This window comes from Equus asinus, unplaced genomic scaffold, assembly GCF_041296235.1.
Source record: "Equus asinus isolate D_3611 breed Donkey unplaced genomic scaffold, EquAss-T2T_v2 contig_1, whole genome shotgun sequence".
NCBI lineage: Eukaryota > Metazoa > Chordata > Mammalia > Perissodactyla > Equidae > Equus > Equus asinus.
This window is the reverse complement of record NW_027224738.1, coordinates 1,743,199-1,766,128: the sequence shown is the minus strand read 5'-3', so window position 1 is coordinate 1,766,128 and position 22,930 is coordinate 1,743,199. Positions and strand designations below refer to the sequence as shown.

The 22,930-nt window shown below is 45.6% G+C and overlaps 1 long non-coding RNA gene across 2 annotated transcripts; it reads left to right on the top strand.

Annotated features, from left to right (window-relative positions):
- Positions 1–1,721: 1,721 nt before the first annotated feature.
- Positions 1,722–22,695, top strand: LOC139042846 (uncharacterized). Of its 2 annotated transcripts, none has more exons than XR_011499990.1 (3): positions 1,722–1,874; positions 3,122–3,247; positions 22,677–22,695. It is a non-coding gene; the product is annotated as an uncharacterized lncRNA (long non-coding RNA). The 2 variants fall into 2 exon arrangements; XR_011499989.1 differs by lacking the exon at positions 22,677–22,695 and adding an exon at positions 9,242–10,118.
- The last annotated feature ends 235 nt before the right edge of the window (positions 22,696–22,930 follow it).

Below are 22,930 nucleotides of genomic sequence, written 5' to 3'. Positions count from 1 at the left end.
AAATCAGTGATGGGATTTTATCCAGGAATCCTCCACCACACCCAGATGGTCTGTAGTTTTAAATGGGAAACAGTCCCAGCTGAACCCCTAGTCCTGCCTGGCCTATTCCCCTAGAAGGATGATGTTCTATCCTCTATTCAGACTTGCCATCTTAGGAGTCTCTCTGGACCAACTCATTTAAAAATGTGGGACTAGAAATGGAAACAACAATAAAAAATCCCTGTTGGTGGCTTGCCCAGGGATCCTTACCTTTTGGTAGATTTTGGTTTTCCAGAAGGTTGGTAAAGATGGAATCCCCACCAGGAAGCACAGGAACAGAAGAAGCAACCACAACCCACACACGATGGTGAGGTTGTGGTCACTATCTAAGAATGTTGAGCAGATGCTCAACAACAACTCAATATGGCTATTCAGAAATGAGAGAACATTCCATTGACTGAACTCCATTTTCTGAATCGCAAGACTGCCTGAGGCAACTGAGCTCTGAGAGTGTCCACACTTGCCTATAATCCCAGGCCTGCATCACAGAGCACTGAAGAGTCACAAAGGGTTTCAGAGGGTGGGGGAGGGGACATGAAGAGGGTGTGCCCATGGCCCCTTCCCCCCACCAGCCCAGCTGATCTCTCCATCCATCCTGGGCCCTCCAGGTCCCTCTGCCCTACCCTGCCATCCTATTTTCCAACTCTGTCCGTTCATCATATCATACAATTACATTAATGGAATTTTCTGCCTGTTCCACCTGTACTCCAGATATTACCTGGGCCCCCTTGACTGTTTGGAGAGCTTGACTTTGGTTTCACCAATTCCACTGCCTCGAAAGTCTGAAATGCTCCCTGGAATTTTTGCTAGTACCCAGACATTTACACTCAGAATCATATATGTCCTCAAATCGATCTTTCCTTTAGAATGTTTTTGCCTTACATGAACCCTGATATAGAACTTAAAGTTCTTTACTCATTTGGTTTTGTGAATGTTGAATAACAAATTTTAGTTTTTTGCTTCAGTCAGCCTTTACCGTCTTCAGCCAGTGGGGCTGGCTCAAATAATTGAAATGAATAATTCATTATTCAACATTCACAAGACTAAAATCAGTACGGGCATACCTCACTTAATGAAAGGGACATGTTTTGAGAAATGCATCATTAGGCACTTTCACTGTTGTGTGAACATCACACAGTGTACTTACACAAACCTAAGTGGTAGAGCCTACTACACACCCAGGCTATGTGGTGCTACCCGTATGGGACCACTCTCATGTATGTGGTCCATTAGTGACCGAAACATCGTTAATATTGTTACATGGTGCGTGACTGTGGTGGATGACAATGACAAAATGGAGTACCATTTTCAAGGCTTCTAAAATGGAGCTGGGAGGCCATTAAGGAAGTGGGGCTTATGCTTGTACACCACATCCACCACCAGACGTTAACTGAACTTTTGAGCTTTATCTGACAGCAGAGGTCACATCTTGAAGTATTTCCTCATTCCAAGAAGGGGCAGTCTGCCTAGGACCAACTATGTTCTGGCAAGTCAGCTCACCCCATGCCAGAACCAGTCATTAACTGTTCACTGTAGAGCTTTGTAAGCCTGTGTCCTTTCCTTTTATATACCCCTGCCTCCTTTGTCTTCCTAGGAGCACATTTGAGCTTCTACTCGAATCTACATCTCCTGAATTGCAATTTTTGAGACCCCAAATAAACTTTTTGGTTCTTTTGCAGTTTATGCCTCTTATTTGCTGACTTTACGTGGTGACAGAAGTGGGATCCCTAGCTACTGACCTTCAATTCTGGTGCCACTTCACAGACACAAGCAAGGTGCCTGCAAAGAATCTTTTGTGCTCTGTCGTCTCCTCCTGGTGGCTCTGGTTCCTGGTGGTAAGTCCTCCTGGGCCTGGACCACCCATTTTTGGTAGAGGTCCAGACTCTTTATGTAGGCGTCCTTTGATACTGGTTCTGGCCATCCTTCCATTGTCAGCTTTGTTAGAAACTTCTGTTTCTTTCACTCCTTTTCTGGGCCTTTGATCCTTTGGTAAGTTCATACAAATGAGAAGTCCATTTTCTAAGAGGACCACCGAAGAACAGCCCCACTCTGGGACTCCTGCTGGTTTTGTCTTTAAAGAATACAGACCTTCTACATGTAGATTTCTGTCCCACTGGGCTCAGATTACCCAGGGTGATTTAAAGCTTCGCTGGCCTAAATGGGGCTCCTTTGAAATACCTAAATTGGTTTATCTGTGCACTCAATTGGAAAAAGCCTATCAAACCAAACAAATAAAATGGGAAACTTTTTAAAATTGGTATCTTGAGGCCTCTAAATGAAACACTGAAAAGGACACTTCCTTGCAAGCCATAACAATGTCATAACTAAGAATTTCAAATGATTAAATGTAAATGCCATCGAGAAAAGAATATTAACTCCTCCTGTATTTGTCAGGGTTCTCTGGAGAACCAAGGAGATTATCTATATATATATAATATATATTAACATTGATATATAATAGAATATATAATCCATTGTATCTATATTTAAATTCATTTATTTAGTTCTATAAATTACATATATACACATAAAATTTATATATAAAAGAAACTTTGGCCTCGCCCCTAACTGCCTAAAAGAATTTAAGACAGAAGGCCTGTTCCAGGAAGGAGCTGTCAACGTAGGGAACTCTAGATGTGGTAGAGAAGAAGGTACCTAGCCGGGCCCATTTTACACAAGTTCTCTCTCATTTGTTTAGAGATGGCCCAGCAAACATTTGGTTTCCTGTCTCCTTGTGAATCGGCTTCCTCCTCTTTGAAGTCCCAAACCATGACCCCCAACCCCGCGACTTTGTAAAATATCTAAACCCTAACCATAGACCTGGCAGACACGCTGTAGACTGAGCAGCAGCATGAAGACCAGGGTCAACCTGATGACATTGTGGGTGGGACTACTGGCTGTTTGTCCACATCCTTGTCCTGGGTGCCCAGGAAGGCAGTCACCCAGCAACTTGCAGTGAGGTGTGGCGTGTGACTATGTTTCAGCCAATGCAATGGGAGTGGAAGTGGTGTGTGTCATTTCCAGGTTGGAACTTTTGAAAGCAGGTGTGTCTTCTCCGTGTTCCTTCTTTCTCCTTGTGCAGATTGGTTGCAGACAATGATACAGGCATCAGGAATGGCAGAGCCAAGAGACGGGAATTCATGGGTGACTGACACACCCTGTGGAAGAGAACCACCTGCCCAACACGAAACCCACCTTGGCCTGTAAGGTAATCACACATAAATTTCTACTCTCTGGTTATTCTTTTTCGGGATCTGCTTGTTATTTTCTTAACTATTATGGAAATATTTCAAATATGCAGAAGAGTACATAGTATGACCTCTATCTCCGGCCCCAATACCCAGAAAGAACAGACGTTAAATTCTGCCCTATTTGCTTCCGATGTTGCATTCATTTGCTGGGGCTGCCATGACAAAATACCACACGTAGGGTGGCTTAAACAATAGAAATTTATTTTCTCACGGTTCTGGAGGCTGAAGTTCAAGATCAAGGCGTTGGCCGGTATAGTCTCTTCTGAGGCCTCTCTCCCCGGCCGCTTCTCCCTGTGTCCTCAGACGGTCTTCCCTCTGTGTGTGTCTGAGTTCTAATCTTCTCTTCTTACGTGACTATCAGTCACATTGGATTGGAGCCTACCCATGTGACCTCACTTTACCTTAATTACCTCTTTAGAGGCCCTCTCTCCAAATACAGCCCTATTTTGAGGTCCTGGAGTTAGGACTTCAACATATGAATTTTCAGGGACATGATTCAGCCCACAACGATATCTCTGTTTTTAAGAAGCAAAATGTTGCCGTCACACCTAAAATTCACATTTCCATCCCGTTCTCCTCCCTCCCTCATCATAGGTATCAATATCCTAAAATTAATTACATTCTTTATGATTCCAAGAATATCCATGTGCATGGCTCCATTAACAAAAGATTACATTTTTATGCAGAGTCAAGACATACATGTGTATGTCTCCGTTAACAAATTCTTACATTGTTATGCACTTAAAAAATGTGCAGGAACAGCATCACACTGCACATGTCCTTCTTTGATTGGCTTTGGGCTATAAATGGGGAAGGAAAAACAGCAGCCGAGGGTAAGAGAATAAATAAACGGCTTATGCATAAAAACCCAAAAGGACAGATTTCCAAGAGCATCCAGGTTGGTGACCACGTGCAGGTTCTGGGAGAGTGGTTACCTGGAGAGGGCGTGGAAGCTCAGTGCCCTTTCCCCATGTCTTGCCCTATGCGTCTGTTCCATCGAGCTATTCCCGAGTCATATCCTTTTCTAATAAACAGGTAATCTAGTAAGTAAGAGGTTTCTTCTCTGAGTTCTGTGAGCCACCCTAGCAAATTCGTCGAACCGGAGTAGAGAGTCTTGGGAACCTCCTACTGACAGCCAGTTGCTCAGAAGCATAGGCGACAACCTAGACTTGCTGTTGGCACCTGCAGTGGGGGCAGTCTTGTGGGGCTGAACCCTTAACCTGTGGGGTGTGATGCTGTCTCTGGGTACATAGTGTCAGAATCGAGTTGAGTTGTAGGACACCCAGCTGGTGTCCCAAGAATTGCTTGTTGGTGGGGGGGACTCCCCCGACCCACAACCCCACACACATTGGAATTGGTACCAGAACCTAGGAACAAACTGTGAAAGATAAGCATCTTAGCTTGGGTTCCCATAACAAAATGCCATAGCGTGGGTGACTTAAACAACAGAAATTTATTTTCTCACCATTCTGGGGGCTGGAAGCCTGAGAGCAGGATGCCAGCATGGTCAGGTTCTGGCGAGGGCTCTCTCCTCAGCTTGCATAAGGTCCCCTTCTCACTGAGTCCTCAGATGGTGGGGTGTGTGTATGCGTGTGAAGAAACAGAAAGAGAGATCTCTTCCACTTCTGATGAGGCCGCAGTCCTATCTGATTTAGGTTCCACCATTATGACTTCATTTTCACCATAATTACTTCCTAAAGACCTTGTGTCTGGACATGGTCACAAGGGGGGGTCAGGGCTTCCATATATGAATGGTGGGGAGAGAGAATTCAGTCCATAGCAATAAATAAAGAGCAAATAAATAGAAACAAAGGTTTGGCATTTCTCTTTCTCATTTCCTTTCTTCCTGACTTTACTGTCTTGCTCTTTGTCTAGCTTCTTGAACAAGTAGCTCATTGGTTTCTAATTTTTCTTTTTAGATACATATGTTGAAGGTATCTTTCTTCTAAGTATTGTTTAATTCCATCCACCAGATTTTGTCATGTAGTGCTTTCAGCTATAAATATTTCCTGAGTTCCATATGAGATCCCTTTCAATGCAAGGTTCTATAAGTTCCCAGCCATTATTATTATTTTCTCATCTGTCGCTCCTTTTACAAGTATGAAATGTTCCTCCTTGTCACCATGTTGGTTTTGTCTGGAGCTTTACCTCCAGATTTCTATAGATATGCTTTTTTATTGACAGGTAAAGGACAAAATGAGGAAATATTTTTGCTATATATAAGCATGGTATCTGTCTACACTCCTGGGACAGTGTAGACTTCTAATCTGTCACTTATCCACCTTTGTGAAAAGGAATTCTAATATTGGCTCACTGAAGTCATTTTGGTCAACAGCACAGGAAATTGGTAATATGTATGTGTGGGGACCTGGAAATGGCCACCCCAAGATATGTCTCTTTGGCATCAGGATTATTTGAGGCTGATTGCTTTTGAGAAACTGGGACAGGGAAGGAGGAATGGAACTTGCCCTTTGTTAGGGCACATTTACATTTGTAAGGTAAATCTCTATCTGTAAAAGTTGCCTCCCTCTCTGTACCAGGAAGAAGAAAGGAGATGACCTTCTCTCTAAAAACTCTTAATCAATACCAAAGGCAAGGACTTAAATCTGCATTTTATTGTGCTAGTCTGGTAACCTCCTGTAACTGACTTTCCTCCCCCTCCCAATGTTGGCATTTCTTAAGGATTAAGCATCTTTCCTTAGGCTAGGAACTGATTGCTGAGCTCACCTGTGACCGCCCAGCTCCAGACAATCGACTTGAGTCCTGCTATGCCCACTGAGATAGCAGACCCACTACCTGCTGTGTCCATCAAGTGCCGACAGGGCAATCTTGTGACTATTGTGGGAGGGACATTTCAATCACATGTGAAACACCCCATTTGGCGGTATATAACCACTATGTGCACCCCACTTCTTTGGTGCCCTTTCTTCCTTCGGGAAGAAAGGCACCGGGCCACGGTTCCTCATAAAGCTTTGTCCAATTTTCTCTTGCTTTTCTGTCTCATGTGAATTTAATTCGTTCTCCAGCCAGACGAACCCACATTTGGGAAGAGGAAATGTCTTCCTCCCCTACATATGTTTTCATCAGTCAGATAGTCCATGTTGTGCTGTATTCACAACAAACTCCTAAGTCTCATCTAAAAATAACCAAGGTTTATTTCTCGAACATGCTCCATGTCATCAGGAGCTGGCTCTGTATTATCCTTGCTCAGTCTGGAGGATTGAGTAGATGGCAGCTAAAAGATGCTCGATCCAACTTCTTGCACAACTGCCAGGCAGGAAAAACACACTCCTACTGTTTGCCAAAGGTTTGTCTGGAAGAGACAGCCTCATTTTTGCTCAAGTTTCATTTGCCAAAGGCTCACAAAGTCACATTTGACTTTAAGGGGCCAAGAAGATACATCCCTTCTGTGTGCCAGAGAAGAGCCGACAATATTTGGTGAACGGCAGTAATAATAACTATACACTGTGCTCTATTGTGTCTTCCAAAGCTTATTTTTGCTTTTTGTTTGTTGATTTTTTCAAAAATTCCCTTCAGTTATGTGAGTTACCGTAAATCCTTCTAGTCAATTTCTTTAATAAGAAAACTGAAGTTAGCCAGAGTTAGCTTCTTTTGCTTAAAAAAAAAAACAACGGTCTAACGCATTAGACTTTGCGTTATAAATGTTACTGAGCAGCTTAGGAAAATGAACTTCAGTTTACACCTTGGGCTGGTCTTCAAGAAAGGGTACATACCGATTTTTGAAGGATAAGGTTTTAATAGGAAAAGAAGCAGGGCATGGCATGAGCCAATATTTAGATCCGAATAATTATTGGTGACTGCAGCATGTCAGGCAGGGAGCCAGCTGTTTTTGCATATGCTCTCTAAGTCAATTTTAATTCTTTATAAGAACAATATGAGGTGACTCTTACTATTCATCACTTATATATGCAGAAACTGAGGGTCAGGGAGGTGAAATGACCTGTGCAAAAGTCACTTAACTAGCAAATGATGGCTTTGTTTCAAGTCCATCATCTGATCAGGCAGAGGTGAAAGAGAAGAATGCAATGTGTGTTTTTGGGTAGTGGGTACTGTTCGGTTTGGCAGGACTGTGGGATACATGAAAGGCGGAGGGGCCCTTGAGTGCTAAGGCAGAGAGTTGGAGTCTATCAGGTAGGCAGTGAGAGGAAGGTTTCCGCATCAGAGAGGGCACTGGTGGAGCCATGCCTCAGAAACATTGATCTGCTATTGTCCTCTACGATGAAGAGAAATGAGGCACGCTGGAGGCCTGGAGACCAGTCGGAGGAGCATTGTAAAAACTCACATAGGCCTGAATGGGCATGGGTGTTGGCAATGGAAAAAGAAAAAAGTATTCTATCGAGTCTCCAGACGCCCAGGAAATTGCTGAACGAAGTCTGAGTTCTCCCTATGTAGATAGCTCATACTTTTCATTATCGATTTCTCAAGAACTTGCTCCCAGGAAAAACCCTGGATGGAGAACAAAACAGGTAAGTGCCCAAGTGAGAAATCTACAAAGCTCCTCTCCCCCAAAATCACCTCTTCCCCATCTGGCATGTCTGGTTCTGGCATGTCTTGCAGGTGGTCAGTCATGTCCATCACCTGGTTTCGGTGTGTGCGACACCTGTATCTGGTGTATCCGGCAGGTGTTTCTCACAAGACTTGTAGGTGGTTCAGACGTGTCCAGAAGGTGGTTCTCGCGTGTCGGGCACCTGGTTACAGTGTGCCTGGCATGTGGTTCAGGATTCTCCATCTAGTGGTTCAGGCTGGTCTAACAGGTGGTTCAGGTGTGTCCAGCCACTGTTTCAGCTGTTTCTGGAACCTGGTTCTGGCCTGTGCTGGACCTGTTTCTGGTGTATCCATCATATGGATCTGGCATGTCCAGCACAGTGTTTGGGCGTGTTCAGCAGGTGGCTTCAGCGTACTGGGCGCCTGGTTCCATCGTATCTGACCGTTGGTTCCGTGGTGTCTGGCAGGTAGTTCCTGTGTGTCTGGCATATGGTTCCAGTATGTTCTGAAGGTGGTTCCGGCGTGTCCGACTGGTGGCTACCATGTGTCCGGAACCTGATTCCTTTGTGTGTGGTTGGTGCGTTCACTGTGTCCAGGTGTTGGTTCCGGCGTGTTTGACAGTTGGTTCCCGCATGCCTGGCGGGGGATTCCAGGCTGTCTGGCAGGTTGCTCTGGCCTTTTCTGGAAATTGGTTCTGGCGTATCCAGGACCTGGTTCCGGTTTATCCAGCAGGTGATTTTGGCATGTCCGGCAGGTTGTGCTGGCGTGTTAGGCTGGTGGTTCCGGCTTGTCTGGCAGGTGTTTGTGGCATGGCCAGCACCTGGTTCTGGCGTATTCGGGAGGTGGTTTCAGTGTATCTGGCACATGGTCTCGGCATATCCAACAGGTGGTTGCGAAGTGTGTGACAGGTGGTTCCTGTGTGTCTGGCATGTGGTTCTGGTACGTTCGGAAGATGGTTCCAGCATGTCCTTTGGGTGCTTCTGACATGTCTGCAAGGTGGTTCTGGCGTGTCAGTGTCATGGTTCCAGTGTGTCCGGTGGGTGGTTCCAGGTGGTTCTGGCGTGTCTGGTGGGTGCTTCTGGTGTGTATGGCGGGTCATTCAGGCATGTCTGTATGGTGGTTCCAGAGTGTGCGGCAGGTGCTTCTGGCATGTCTGTTGGCTTTTTCCGGCTTCTAAGGGGCCTGGTTCCAGTGTATCCGGCAGGTGATTTTGGCTTGTCCAGAAGGTGGTTCCAGCGAGTGAAGCAGGTGGTTCAGGCGTGTCCAGCAGGTGGTTCATGTCTGTCAGTGATGTGGTTCCGGCATTTCCAGCACATGGTTCTGGCACTCTGAGAGATGGTTCTTTCATGCCCGTCATGTGATTCTGGAGTGTCCATCAAGTGGTTCTTGTGTATCCGGCAGGTGATTTTGGCGTTTGAGTCAGATGGTTCTGGTGTGTCCTGCAGGTGCTTCTGGCACGTTTTGGACCTGATTCTCACATCTGCGATGGGTGGTTCCACCGTTTCCAGATGATGCTTCTGAAGTGTCCAACAGTTGGTTCCAGCATTTAAGGCAGGTGGGTCACACAAGTCCCGCCCGAATCATTCGGCTGAGGCACGAATGATTGTCCTTCCACATGCTTAGGAGGAGAGAGACAATAGGATTTTAACCAACCACTCTTTGGAAGTTAAGAAAAACTCGCTTTCCACAGTGCTCTTACAGCATACTGGCAACCTCTCATGCCGCCCTTGTGCATGGGTGGAGAGAGTGTTCACAAAGCAGCTATGGAAGAAAGGCCAAGTTTGCTCAGCAGAGTCCTACATTGCCCTAAAATTGCAAGGCACAAAACACTGCCTCCAACCCTCAAGGGGAGATGAGCAATAATCCATCTTGCTTCCAGCTCTTTAGGAAGCTGAGAAAGAACTCACTTGCCACACTGTTCTTATAGTGTACCTTGAACATCTCATACAAAGGCACCTGAAATGCTGTTTATTTGGAGCCCTTAACTCATTGCTTTAGAACTTCTGCTTTTGGGGCATTTCCATCTTGCCAACCCGGCTCAGACAAAATGCCTACATCTTCTCCTTAAGCAAGGAGGCTGAGGCCCGAATGATTGTGCATCCACATGCTTAGGAGGAGAGAGACAATAGGCTTTTAACCAACCGCTTTTGTGCACTGGAGGAGAGAGTGTCAGAAAGCACCTATGGAAGAAAGGCCCCTTTGCTCTCAGCCGTGCCCTACATTGCTCTAGAGGTGGAAGGCACAAAGCACTGCCTCCATCCCTCAAGGGGAGACAAGACACAAACCATCTTGCTTCCAGCTCTTTAGGAAGCTGAGAAAGAAGTCGCCTTCCACAGTGCTCTTATAGCACATTGGGAACCTCTCATACACAGGCAGCTGAACGCCATTTCCTCCCAGCCCTTAACTCGCTGCTTTAGAACTTCTGCTTCTGCCACATTTCCCTCTTGCCAACCCGGCTCAGGGGTAATGGCTACATCTTCCCCTTAAGCAAGGGGGCCAAGGCCCGAATGATTGTGATTCCACAAGCTTAGGAGGATAGAGACAAGAGGCTTTTAACCAACTGTCCTTGTGCATTCATGGAGAGAGTGTCAGAAAGCCCCTATGTCAGAAAGGCCCATTTGCTCTCAACCATGCCCTATATTGCTCGAGAGGTGGATGGCACAAAGCACTGCCTCCATCCCTCAAGCGGAGACAAGCCACAAACTGTCTTGCTTCCAGCTCTTTAGGAAGCTGAGAAAGAACTCACCTGCTGGATATGCTTGAACCAGGCACCTTAGAGGCTGGAAAAACCCGACAGGCATGCCGAAAGCACCCGCCGAACACTCTGGAACCACCACACAGACATCCCATAATGACCCAGCAGACTCACCGGAAGCACCCACCGGACACACCAGATCCACCTGGAACCACCCACTGGACACACTGGAAACATGAGTCTGACACACCAGAACCAACTTCCAGACATGCTGGAAGCACCTAACGGACAGGCCGGAACCATCTTCTGAACCTACCAGAACCACATGCCACACACTTCGGAACCACCTGTTGGATATCCCAGAACCAAGTACCAGATACACTGAAACCACCTCCCAAATATGCCAGAACCAGGTGCCAGACACGCCACAAACACCTGCCACACAAGCTGGAACCACCATCCTAACACGCCAGAACAACCGGCTGGATACGCCAAAATCACCTGCCAGATACACCGGAACCAGGTCCTGGATACGCCAGTACCAATTTCTGGAAAAGGCTGGAAAATCTGCCAGACACGCCAGAATCACCCACCGGACATGTGGGAACTAATTGCAAGACAGGCCGGAACCAAAGCCAGGACACTCTGAAAGCATCAACCGGACAGGATGGAATCAGGTCCCAGACACACTGTTGCAACCTGCTGAACATGCCGGAACCACCTTTCGAATGTACCAGAACCATATGCCAGACACACAGGAACCACCTGCCAGACACCATGGAACCAACTGTGAGATACACCGGAACCAGGCTCCCAGTATGCTGAAGCCACCTACCGAATATGCCAGAACCATGTGCCAGACACGCTGGAACCATGTGACGGATACACCAGAAACAGGTCCAGCACAGGCCAGAACCAGGTGCCGGACACGCCTGAAACAGCTGCTGGACACACCTGAAACACCTGCTAGACCAGCTTGAAACACTTGACAGACAGTCTGGAACCACATGCTGGGCACACCAGAATCAGGTGCCCGACATGCCAGAACCACCTGCTGGACACGCCTGAAGCACCTGCCAGTCTTGTGAGAACCACCTGCCAAGAACTCCAGAAACAGGTGTTGTACACGCCAAAACCAGGTGCTGGACATGAATGAACCACCTTAAAGAAATGCCAGAACCAAGTCCCAGACACGAGTGAGTCACCTGCAAAACATGCCAGAACCAGGTGCCTGACATGCTGGAACCACCTGCCGCTCACGTCGAAATCACCTGCCAGATACGCCGGAACCATGTGCTGCACAGGCGGGAATCACGTACCAGACATGCCGGGACCACCTGTTGGATATGCCAGAACCAGGTGCCTGATTCACTGAAACTACCTGCCGGGCACACAAGAACCAGGTGTCAGACAGGCCTCGACAACCGACAGGGCACGTTGAAATCACCTGCATGATACCCCGTAACCATGTGCCAGAGAGAATGGGACCACCTGCCGGACACACCGGAGCCACCTTTCAGATATGCCAGAACCACATGTTGGACACGCCAGAACCATCTCCCGGACAGACCTGAACCACCTGCTGGACACGCCAAAATCACCTGCCTGATACGCTGGAACCAGGCACCTTGGATGCTGGAAAAACCTGGTAGACATGCCGTAACCACCCGCCACACACTCTGGAACCACCACACAGACATGCCAGAACGACCCGCCAGACACACTGGAAGCACCCACCAGACAAGCCAGAACCACCTGGAACCAAATGACGGACATGCTGGGACCATGACTCTGACACGCCAGAACCAACTCCCGCACATGCCTGAAGCACCCAACGGTCACGCCTGAGCCATCTTCCGAACGTACTAGAACCACATGCTAGACACTTCGGAACCACCTGCCAGACACTTCGGAACCACCTGTTGGATGTGCCGCACCCAGGTACCAGGTACTCTGAAACCACCTGCCATATACGCCAGAATCAGGTGCCAGACATGCCACAAACACCTGCCACGGAGGCCGGAACCATCAGCGTAACACATTGGAACAACCTGCTGGACACGCCAAAATCTCCTGCCGGATACACCAGAACCAGGTCCTGGGTACACCAGAAGCAATTTCTGGAAAAGGCGGGAACAACCTGCCGGACACACCGGAATCACCCCTGGACATGCGGGAACCAACGGCCAGACATGCTGGAACCAACACCTGGACACTCTGAAAGTACCAACCGCACACGATGGAATCAGGTCCTGGACACATGGTAGCCGCCAGACGGACATGCTGGAACCACATTCAGAGCGTACCGGAACCACATGCCAGACACGCAGGAACCACCTGCCAGAAACCATGGAACCCACTGTCAGATACGCCGGAACCAGGCACCCAGTACGCTGAAGCCACCTGCCGAATATGCCAGAACCATGTGCCAGCCACGCTGGAACCATGTGATGGATACACCAGAAACAGGTACAGCAGAGGCCAGAACCAGGTGCCTGAAATGCCAGAACCACCTGCTTGACACAGCTGAACCACCTGTCAGTCTTGTGAGAACCACTTGCCGGATACACCAGACGCAGGTGTCGCACATGCCAAAACCAGGTGCCGACATGACGGAACCACCTGCAAAACATGCCAGAACCAGGTGCTGGACATGCTGGAACCACCTGCCGGACACGTCGAAATCCCCTGCCGGATACGCCGGAACCACATGTCACATGTGCTGGAATCGCCTACCAGACATGCCGGGACCACCTGTTGGATACGCCGGAACCAGGTGCCTGATTCACTGAAACTACCTGCCGGACACGCCAGAATCAGGTGTCGGACACGCATGGAAAACACACAGGATATGTCGAAATCACCTGCATGATATCCCATAACAATGTGCCAGAAAATAAAGTACCTAGGATGTGTGAAATCCTATTGAGGCATATTCATATAATGCATTTATTATCATCTTTCTCACTTTTTCTGTTTTATTGTTATAATTTTTTTTTTGAGGAAGATTAGCCCTGACTAACATCTACCACCAATCCTCCTCTTTTTGCTGAGGAAGACTGGCCCTGTGCTAACATCCATGCCCACCTTCCTCTACATTATATGTGGGACTCCTGCCACAAAATGGCTTGATGAATGGTGCATAGGTCTGCACCCAGGATCTGAACCGGCAAACTCCAGGCCACTGAAGGAGAACACGCAAACCTAACCACTGTGCAACCAGGCCGGCCCCAAGTTTTCTGTTTTTTTAAAGCAATTTCAATTCTTGCATTTGTTTCACCAGCAGTGGTATCATCATCTTGGACAGTTTCCTCCAGAGTCACAGTATCTAAAATTTGGAGCATTTCTGTTGCTTGTTTGGATAAGTGATGTCAGAATGTCTAGTAAATCTTCCCTAGGAGAACTGTCTAAAAGACGTCTCAATTTAGCAACTGCAGGGACATGTATATTCAACATTTCAATCGATAGTAGTTCATTTTTGTAGAACTCTTCTGATAATTCTCCCAGCTTCTCTTTAGTTTTACAGGTGTTGAAAAATCCCTCAAGTCAGTCCAACAGTTCCACTTTAACAGCAGGATATGACTTCTCTTTTAAATCTGTACCATCTGCAAACAGCACAGGCGTGTGGTCAACAAAAGTGAGTGGGAATTGGGCTGGGTACTGCCCACAATCTGAACCATCAGTGCCGCGGCCCCAATCCTGTGCAGTGGTGGCAGATCCTGAGTATTGCTGGCCAGGTAGGTCATGCTGGGGATGAGACTTAGGATGGTGCTCTGCAGCCCTCGAGCAGGCAGCTCCACACCAGCTGCCAGTTGCAAGTCCAGTCCACACTGGGTGCACATGGGGGAGCTTGGAAGCAGGCAGCCATCTGGGTGAGCAGCAGCAGGAAGTGGCTGAAGGAAAATTATGGGAAGATGAAGGGAGAAAATGTATAATAAATAAAGCTTGCCTTGTTATGCAGATAAATCTCTCAGTTAAAAAAATTCTCTAGGGGTTGGCCTGATGGTTCACTGGTTAAGTGCGCACGTTCCGCTTCGGTGGCCTGGGGTTTGCCGGTTCTGATCCCGGGTGCAGACATGGCACTACTTGGCACGCCAGGCTGTGGCAGGTGTCCCACACATAAAGCAGAGGAAGATGGGCGTGGATGCTAGCTCAGGGCCAGTCTTCCTCAGCAAAAAGAGGAGGATTGGCAGCAGTTAGCTCAGGGCTAATCTTCCTAAAAAAAAAAAAAAATTCTGTAGGGGCTGGCCTGGTGGCACACGGGTTAAATTCACACATTCTGCTTTGATGGCCTGGGGTTCACCAGTTCAGATCCCAGGTGCGGACCTACACAACACTTATTGAGCCATGCTGTGGCAGGCATCCCACGTATAAAGTAGGGAGGATGAGCATGGATGTTAGCTCAGGGCCTATCTTTTTAAGCAAAAAGAGGAGGGTTGGTGGGGAATGTTAGCTCAGGGCTAATCTTCCTCAAAAAAAAAATTCTCTAAGAGTCATTCTCTTTCTGGTGCAGATGCTTTTACTAATGGAAATTTCCTTTAGAAACATAAATTTCCTTTCCAAAGAGGAAGTCTATCCTTCATTTAAAGCAGTCAAGGTGGAGATCAAGAGTTTTTCTTGCATCTGCTGGCTCTCGATTGCTTTTGGCTCCAAATAATTTGTATGTCAAAGTACCATACTTTGGGCATCTTCAGCATTCCTTCAAGAAGAAACAACTTGTTCTTGGAAGTCTCTGTCTCCTCCCCAACCCAGATGCACTCAAGCTGTTAGGGGCCAACAGCAAACAGGGTTCTGCCTCAAGAAGCTTTGGGGAAGCCTCTTCACCCTCAAAGGCCTGAGACACACGAGAGGGATAGATCACTGCAGGTTCTTCAGCCATTGAAAATAATATAAACAGTTCCATTCTCATAAATTTAACAACTTGAAAACAAGGAACAACTTACCAAAAATTTCAAACTAACAAAACTCAACCAAGATGATAGTATTTTCCTCAATCGGGCGCTGCTAGCCAAGCTTTTTGCCACAAAACTCAAGACTTGGATTCATGCGACACACCTGAAGAAAGCACAAACTCTGGGGGGAACTGCACATCATTTGGTGACTTAAAAATAAAGATTTCTCCAAATGGAAGCAGACAGTATCTGATGCGAAGGTTTCCAAGGTGTCTGGACCAGGTCTGTTGGAAGTTTGTCTGCCAAACCTTTGAGGATGACATGACACTTCAGATCATCTCCAATGCCTATGATCTTGATAACATGCAAACTTCAGGTAAAAAGTGCCAGAGAGTTCTCCCTCCTCTCCCTCCGTGTTCCTCAAATGTGGCCACAATAGGTTTCCAATCTGTGTGTTTTTCCTCCAACCTGGGACATGACTCCCAGAGAAGCTCCTTCCTGGCCTCGAGGGACGAGAGGCTACTGAAAGTGGAAAAATCTGACTGCAGATCAACAGTGCTTTCAGAGAAAGATGGCAATCAAAATGGGGACATGTGAAAGTTAATAAACGGAAACGTAGTTGAAATAGTGTTGGAAGGCTAATAGAGGGAGTTCTCATGCCCTATGTCAAAGGCGCAGTGCAACAGGAAGAATAAAGACTTTCTCTTCCTGACCAGTCAGAAACTAACCCAAGGAGAGACTGTCACAACTCTGCCGATGAAAAGCCACTGCCCTCAAGACTGTGTCCAATAGCCCCCACAGTTTTCCCCACTCTGAGATAAAAGAGCTTCTCCTCTCTTCCTTGCTGGGTGCTCCTGCATGGCTTGCCATGGTTGCACACTCCAAATGGCTATTCTTTGCTAATCCCAGATAAACCAATTTTTGCCAGAGAAATAACTGGCTGTCTATTTGTTTAAGGGCAAGACTTGTTAATAGGCAAGAGATGTAGAGAAAACATTTGATACAATCCAACTCCTGTTTGTCATAAAATTTTCTAGCAAGTTTGAAATAGATGGAAACTACTTTCACTTGTTGAAGGTCGTCTACAGAAAATGCACAGTTGACTTCATGCTTAACAGGGAAAGACTAAATGATTCTCCCCACAATAAGGAACACGGAAAGGAATACCACTTTCACTACTCTTATTCAACAAAATACTGAAGCTTCTGGCAATAACAGAAGTAAAGGAAATAAAAGCCATAGAGTTTAGAAAGGAAAAAATGTAACCATTCCTAGTTTCATTGTTGTCTGTGTAAAAAAACTCTGGGAATCTACAAAAAAAAAAAAATCAGAACTAATACATGAGTACAAAAAGTTCACCAAGTACAAAGTACAAGATCAACACACAAAAGACCATTTTATTTCTACAACTAATGATGAACCTGCAGATGATAAACTTGAAAATGCTGTATTATTTAGAACCACTCCGAAGAACATGAAATATTCAGGCATATATTCAGGAACATGTGTACAGGATCTGATGCTGAAAATTATAAAATACCGATTACAGTGATTAAAGAAGATGCAAATAAATTGAGAGCCTTACTATTGTCAAAGACAAATGCAGCAGAAATTAGTTAAAGTGGTGAAAGCAGATTTTATTCAGTAACAGCTGACAGAAGCTGAGCTGCGCTCAGATTTGTACGGAGGTGAATCTAGAATTTTAAAGACGGAATGAAGGAGCAGGGTTCAGGGGCTCAGTAGAGTCAAAGAAGTAAAAAAGTACAAAGGTTGGTCAGTGTAACTGTGATTAGACCCACTGTGTTCGTTACTTTGCAGTTATCAAAGTTAGGATTCTATCCTCACTCAGAAGTTGAGAGAAAGAGGCTCTATCTGTCTTAATGATCGTATTTCAAAGGAGTGGCTCTTAGGTCCTTTAGAGAATTGTGAGAGATACATATCTACAGTTGTAAGCCCTCTTTAGTAAATACTCTAAGAAGGGGGATCAGAGGCCTATAATTGGGTGTTGACTAAAATAAATAGCAAATTTTTCTGTCAGCTTTGAGCTCTCAGGAAGGCATTTTAATGGTGGGCTGGAGTCATTCCGGTTACACAGACTTATGCAGCTAGAAGCCACGCCAGAGTTTGGTTGAGTCTCCTCCTGGTGTGGGGGTTTGGAAGGAGTTGTTATGTGCTGAGAATTCTGCAGTCCTCACCATGTTACTGGATAGAATAATGAGGACAGGTCTCAATTATCCCCAAATTGATCTATAGGTCTAATATTATTCTAATAAAAATTCCACCACAGTTTGTAGACAGAGACACCTTTTTCTAAAATTTATATAGAAAGGCACATAGCTGAGAGTAGCTAAAACAATCATGACAGGAAGAATAATGCGGCAGTAAACACTTTAACAATATTTAGTATTGCCTTGTACATACTGTAATCACAGCATCATCATTTTCATTGTAGGACAGCTACATAAATCAATGGAACAGAGTAGAGAATCCAGAAATGGACCACAGAGTTATACCCTAGTGATCTCTGACACCAAGAGTGAACCTTAATGTAAATTATGGACTTTGAGTGATAATGATGTGCCTATGTATGTTCATCAATTGTGAAAAGTATACTACTCTGATGAGGGGTATTGACAACAGAAAGGTTATGCATATGTGGGGGCAGGGACTATATGAGAACACTGTGTATTTCATTAAATTTTGCTGTAAACGTAAAACTGCTCTAAAAAATAACATCCATTGATTTTTTAATAGGCAATGCAAGAATACCTTGTAGTGATTAAACTGGTCATTATTTTAGCTGTGATGGATACAGAAACTTGCACATCTGATAAAATTGTACAGAACTAAATACACAGGAACAAATTAGTACAAGTGAAACTGGAGAAATCTGAATAAGATAGTGGATTGCATCAATGCCAACAAGCTGGCTGTGGTATCGTCCTATAGTTTTGCAGAATGTTATCATTGTAAGGAACTCGGTAAAGTGTACACTGGAACTTTTGGAGTTATTCCTTACAGCAGTGTAGAATCTACAATGATCACACTATAAATTTCAATTAAAAATAGTTGGCAAATGGAAAGTCAGTCTATGTTTTAAGTTAGGAAGTTTCATTAAATGGTCAGTCCCATTATTTTATAAATTGAATACAATGCCAATAAAAATTTTAACGAGCTTTTCTGTTGAGTTAGATAAATGATCCTACATGGAAAAAATAAACGCATAAGCTAAGCTAGGAAAATATGGACCAGGAAGAACTCTGAGGGAGGAGCTGGTCTATCACACGTTAAAAATATTGCAGAGACTGTAATGCGACAGGAGAGGATTGTCGCATGCACAAGAAGAGGACAGAAGGGAAAGGGAGGGGAGAGGGTGGCAGAGGTCAGGGGAGTGGGGGAGGGGTGGCCTGATTGGAATTTGTTGACACGGGGAAGCTGGAGCTCACTAAGTAGAAGGCAGGCATCCTATGTGATGGTTTAGGGAGCACATGTGGCTTTCTCTGGCGGTCCTGTGTTGAAAGCAGAACGAGAGTTTTGGAAACTGGCAGTTACTGACCAAGTGCTGACTGTTCTGTGCTGAATGCTGCAGGGGCTGTGATTTGGCTTCTTGGGATGTTTGCTTCCCACGTTGGGGGGTCAGAGTTATACTGTCATATATGATCTGTCCTTTGTCCATTTGTATATTCAGTCTCAAAAAAACAGTTGGTGCACAAATTCATCAGTTAGCTCGTCATTAAAAAATAGTCTCTTGGAAAGTTAAACCTTCGAAAGTTAAAAAGATGAAAATGGTAAAAAGATGAAAGATGCCAAATAAGTTTTATAGATAAATATGAAGAAATTGAATAAGAATCTCAAAATAAAATGTCCAGCAGTTAAGTATATTTACTTGAGAATATATCATGCAAACTATGTTTCAGTAGAGTGTCATTTTTATTATCAGCATAGGAGAAAAGATGAGTTATGGAAGGGATTCTGCTCATGCTCAGTTATTTCCTTTACTTAACATTAAATCTTGAATAAAGTATAATGTCAAGCTGACTCATTTACTCCTTCATTTTAAAAGCTGAAGACTATTTCCTTGGTTTTTAAATAATGAGGTGTAAACGAGGGGGTGAGGTGTTGAAAATAACTTCCACTGAGATTGACAGTAGCAATTGCTCTTGATTTTTTTGAGAGTCGTGGGGTCACCCATCAAAGCAGGAATGCTATTTATGTTCAGAAATTAAGAATCTGAATTTTATTAGAAATTTTGACTTTTATGCACCCTCAAAAAGTAAACTTAGGAATTTATTTGAATTTTTAGCTCTGTTGAGGTATGAGTAATAGACAAAAAATGCACACGTTTTCTATATGTGTATTGATTAGTTTGGACATATGCATACACCCATCATATCATCCCCACAACCAAGTGCTGAACACATCCATGACCTCCAAAACTTTCCTTGTGATTTTTGTGTGTTTTTTTAAGCTTAGGAATTTCATGGATTTTAACCTAATGCTCAGATAAAAGAGGGAGAAGATGAGGTGTACGTTGTTTCATTGTGGTACCTTAAGACATAGACTTTCAACATACACATGACTTCTGAAAAGCAACATTTATTACTCTCACAATGAAATATTTTCTCCTATTTCCTTCAAATATATGGCCTTCTTATTCTACCCCCCACCCACTTCCTTTTTGAGTAGGGACTCAGGAGAAATTTCCAATGGTACTAACAAACAGGGTCCAAGGGGTGGCTGCCCCTCAGCCCTGCAGGCTTTTCCCTTGTGAGAAGCGACCACTTTGCACATGTGTGAGCCAGTGTGGAACAGGACAGAGTATGTCTGCAGACTGGTTCAGCCTGCTGAGCCCCTTTGCTGCTTCTAACCTATGGCCACGAAAAAGGCTAAATGGAGGGAAATTAAACTTTGATGTGTTGATGATTGAAAAGGAAAGTGCCTTGCTCTCTAAGGGATAAAGTCATTTGGAGGAAAATCAAATAACTATCATAGTTATTTTTTCCTATCTTATTTTTCCGCTGAAGCCACTAGATATTTCAATCTTTCTGACTTCCTAACAGAATCCAGTAGTACTTTCCTTTTCTAAGGCCAATGAACTGTTATGTAAGGGGCTTCTCTTGCTTTTTCCAAACCCTCCTGGGATTCTGTTTATCTACTGTTCGTTTTTCACCCCCTGCTTTTCAGATTGCTTTGTTCACTGTCCTTGTCAAATAAATGTGGCTCATTAAAATAACCAGCATTAATATGTATCTCTTTCACTGCAATTTATCTAATAAATATGCTGAAGATTTTCTGTATTCTGCATGTGAATCCTTTGTTGAATATTGGAACTGGGACAATCTCTTCGCATCCTGTGACTTGCAAATTCCCTCTTGTAATGTGTCTTATGATGAACCGAAAGCCTAAATTTTAGTGAATCCCAGTTTACCGATATTTCTTGTATGGAGAGTGTGTGTGTGTCTTCTTTGAGAAGTTTTTTCTACCCTGTGGTCCCGAGGATGTTTTCTTATGTTGTCTTCTAGAAGTTTCATTATTTTACCTTTCCCCTTTAGGTCAAAGTGTCCAGGAATTGAGTTTTGTGTGTTGTGAGGGTAGGGCTCAAGGTTTCCTTTACATCCATATGCCCGTCTCTACGAGTAATAACAGGCAGCATTGGGACAGGTGGACACAAGCCTGGGAGTTAGGGGTCCTGTATTCTCAGCCTTACCCTCCCTTTAAAGCACCCTCTGAACGTGGGCAGGTGACTTTCCCAGTTCTCCCTCCTCTCAGAATCCTTCCTTCCTCTCTTCCTCCTATCCTTCATTCCTCCCTCCCTCGCTCCCTCCATTCTTTCCTTCCTTCCTTCCATCTATCCACCCGAGCATCTGTCCAGGTATCAATCTGTCCAACTGTCCTCCTGCCTGTTCGCCGGTTTGTCCTTCTTCTCTCCTTCCATCCTCTTTCCTCCCATGTCTCAACTTCTCTTCCTTGTCTTTGTTCTTCCTGCTTTCCCTGTGACCCTCCATTTGTCCGCTCTTCCTCTGTCCATCCAGGTATCCCCTCTATCTGTGCCTCTACCTGTCTCTTTGTTGCGTCTCTCTCTTCTTCAAGCACACTGTCTCTCTTGGGTTCATCTCACTCACAGGCTCGAACATCCCGCTACTCACACAATCCCTCCTTCTGTCACTCACATTTATGGCTCACCTGTGAATGGTTGTCCTGGGACAGCCACTGTTGGAGTGCAGATGAGCCTGTGGGGCTTCACCCACTGTGTGGGGTCTCTGTGTCTCCCAGACGACAGCCCTTTCCACAGCTCCTGAGCCGGGCAGCACGTTCCTGCCTACTTCCTCATTGCTTGAGCAACCAGAAGCCACCACAGGCCTAGGGGGCCCCTCTTCCTTCCCCAGAGGAGCTCTCCAGCCCCACACCTCAACTGACCAATTCTTACTGGGCAGCTGGGAAGCCGAGGTGTGCAATTCTGCTTTGAGGGCAAGCATGCTGATCACAAGGATTATAGCAATATTTCAATCTGATGCAGCCCTCAGAGAGCCCCTGGTCTTGTGAAAGTCACAGAAAATTCTAATACAAGGTGGGATGTTTTGAGGAGAAGCACCTGGCATCCTTTGGGTTGGAAGAGCTCTCTGGAGGGAGTTTTGCCCAATTGGGGTCTTTAAGAAGGAGTAGGAGTTATATAGGGAAATAAGGTGTGGAGCGTGTTCCTGGCAGAGGAAATTGCATGAGCAATGGCCCTGTAGGCAAAAACAGCATAGTGTATGGGAGAAGTGACAGGAATTTTGTTTGCCTGAAGCACAAAGCCTAACTCAGAGTGAATGCATCAATGAGGCTGAAGAGTCAGCAGGAGCCAGATGTGCAAGGGCTTTGAGTGCCAGGTCAAGAAGTTTGAACTTAACCCTGAAGGCCTTAGGGAGCCACGGGTGATGCTAGAGCAGGAGTGTTCTAGTGAGATCTTCATTTCAGAAAAATGCTTCTAATGTTCAAGGCAGAGAACATCCTTTAGACAATGCATCCAGTGAGCATGTTAGGGTGTTGGTTCCGGTGAGAAAAGATAAGACCTACCTGGGACGTGAATGAACAGAAGGAATGCATTGAGGAGCAATCTGTAGGTGCAGTTGGTGTTACCGGCAGGGGAGGGAGGAGGAGCTGAGAGATATGCTGGCTTCAACTTGGATGAGCGCAGCATTGGGTGGTGGTTCCACTGGGAGCAAAGGCAACAGATGATACTGAGTTCAGGCTTCTGATCTGGTCTCAGCCCAGCTCTCAGTGATGGCCATCTCTCTCCCTCTCTTCTTGCAGCCAAGGGGCACGACCTGAACGCCCTCACACTCAACTCCACCATCTCCAACATCCAGTATTTGACAGACATGAGCAAGAGCTCAGCCACATTGAACTCCACTGAGAGAGTCCTGCAGCACCTGATGAGACCCTGGTGCCAGCAGCTCCCGGCAGGATGAGTCCCAGCCAGCCACACCCCACCTGCTGTCTCTCCTGCTCGTCCTTCTCCTGCCTCCTCCCCTGCTTGGATCCTTGTTCAAGAAGAGCAGCCTGGG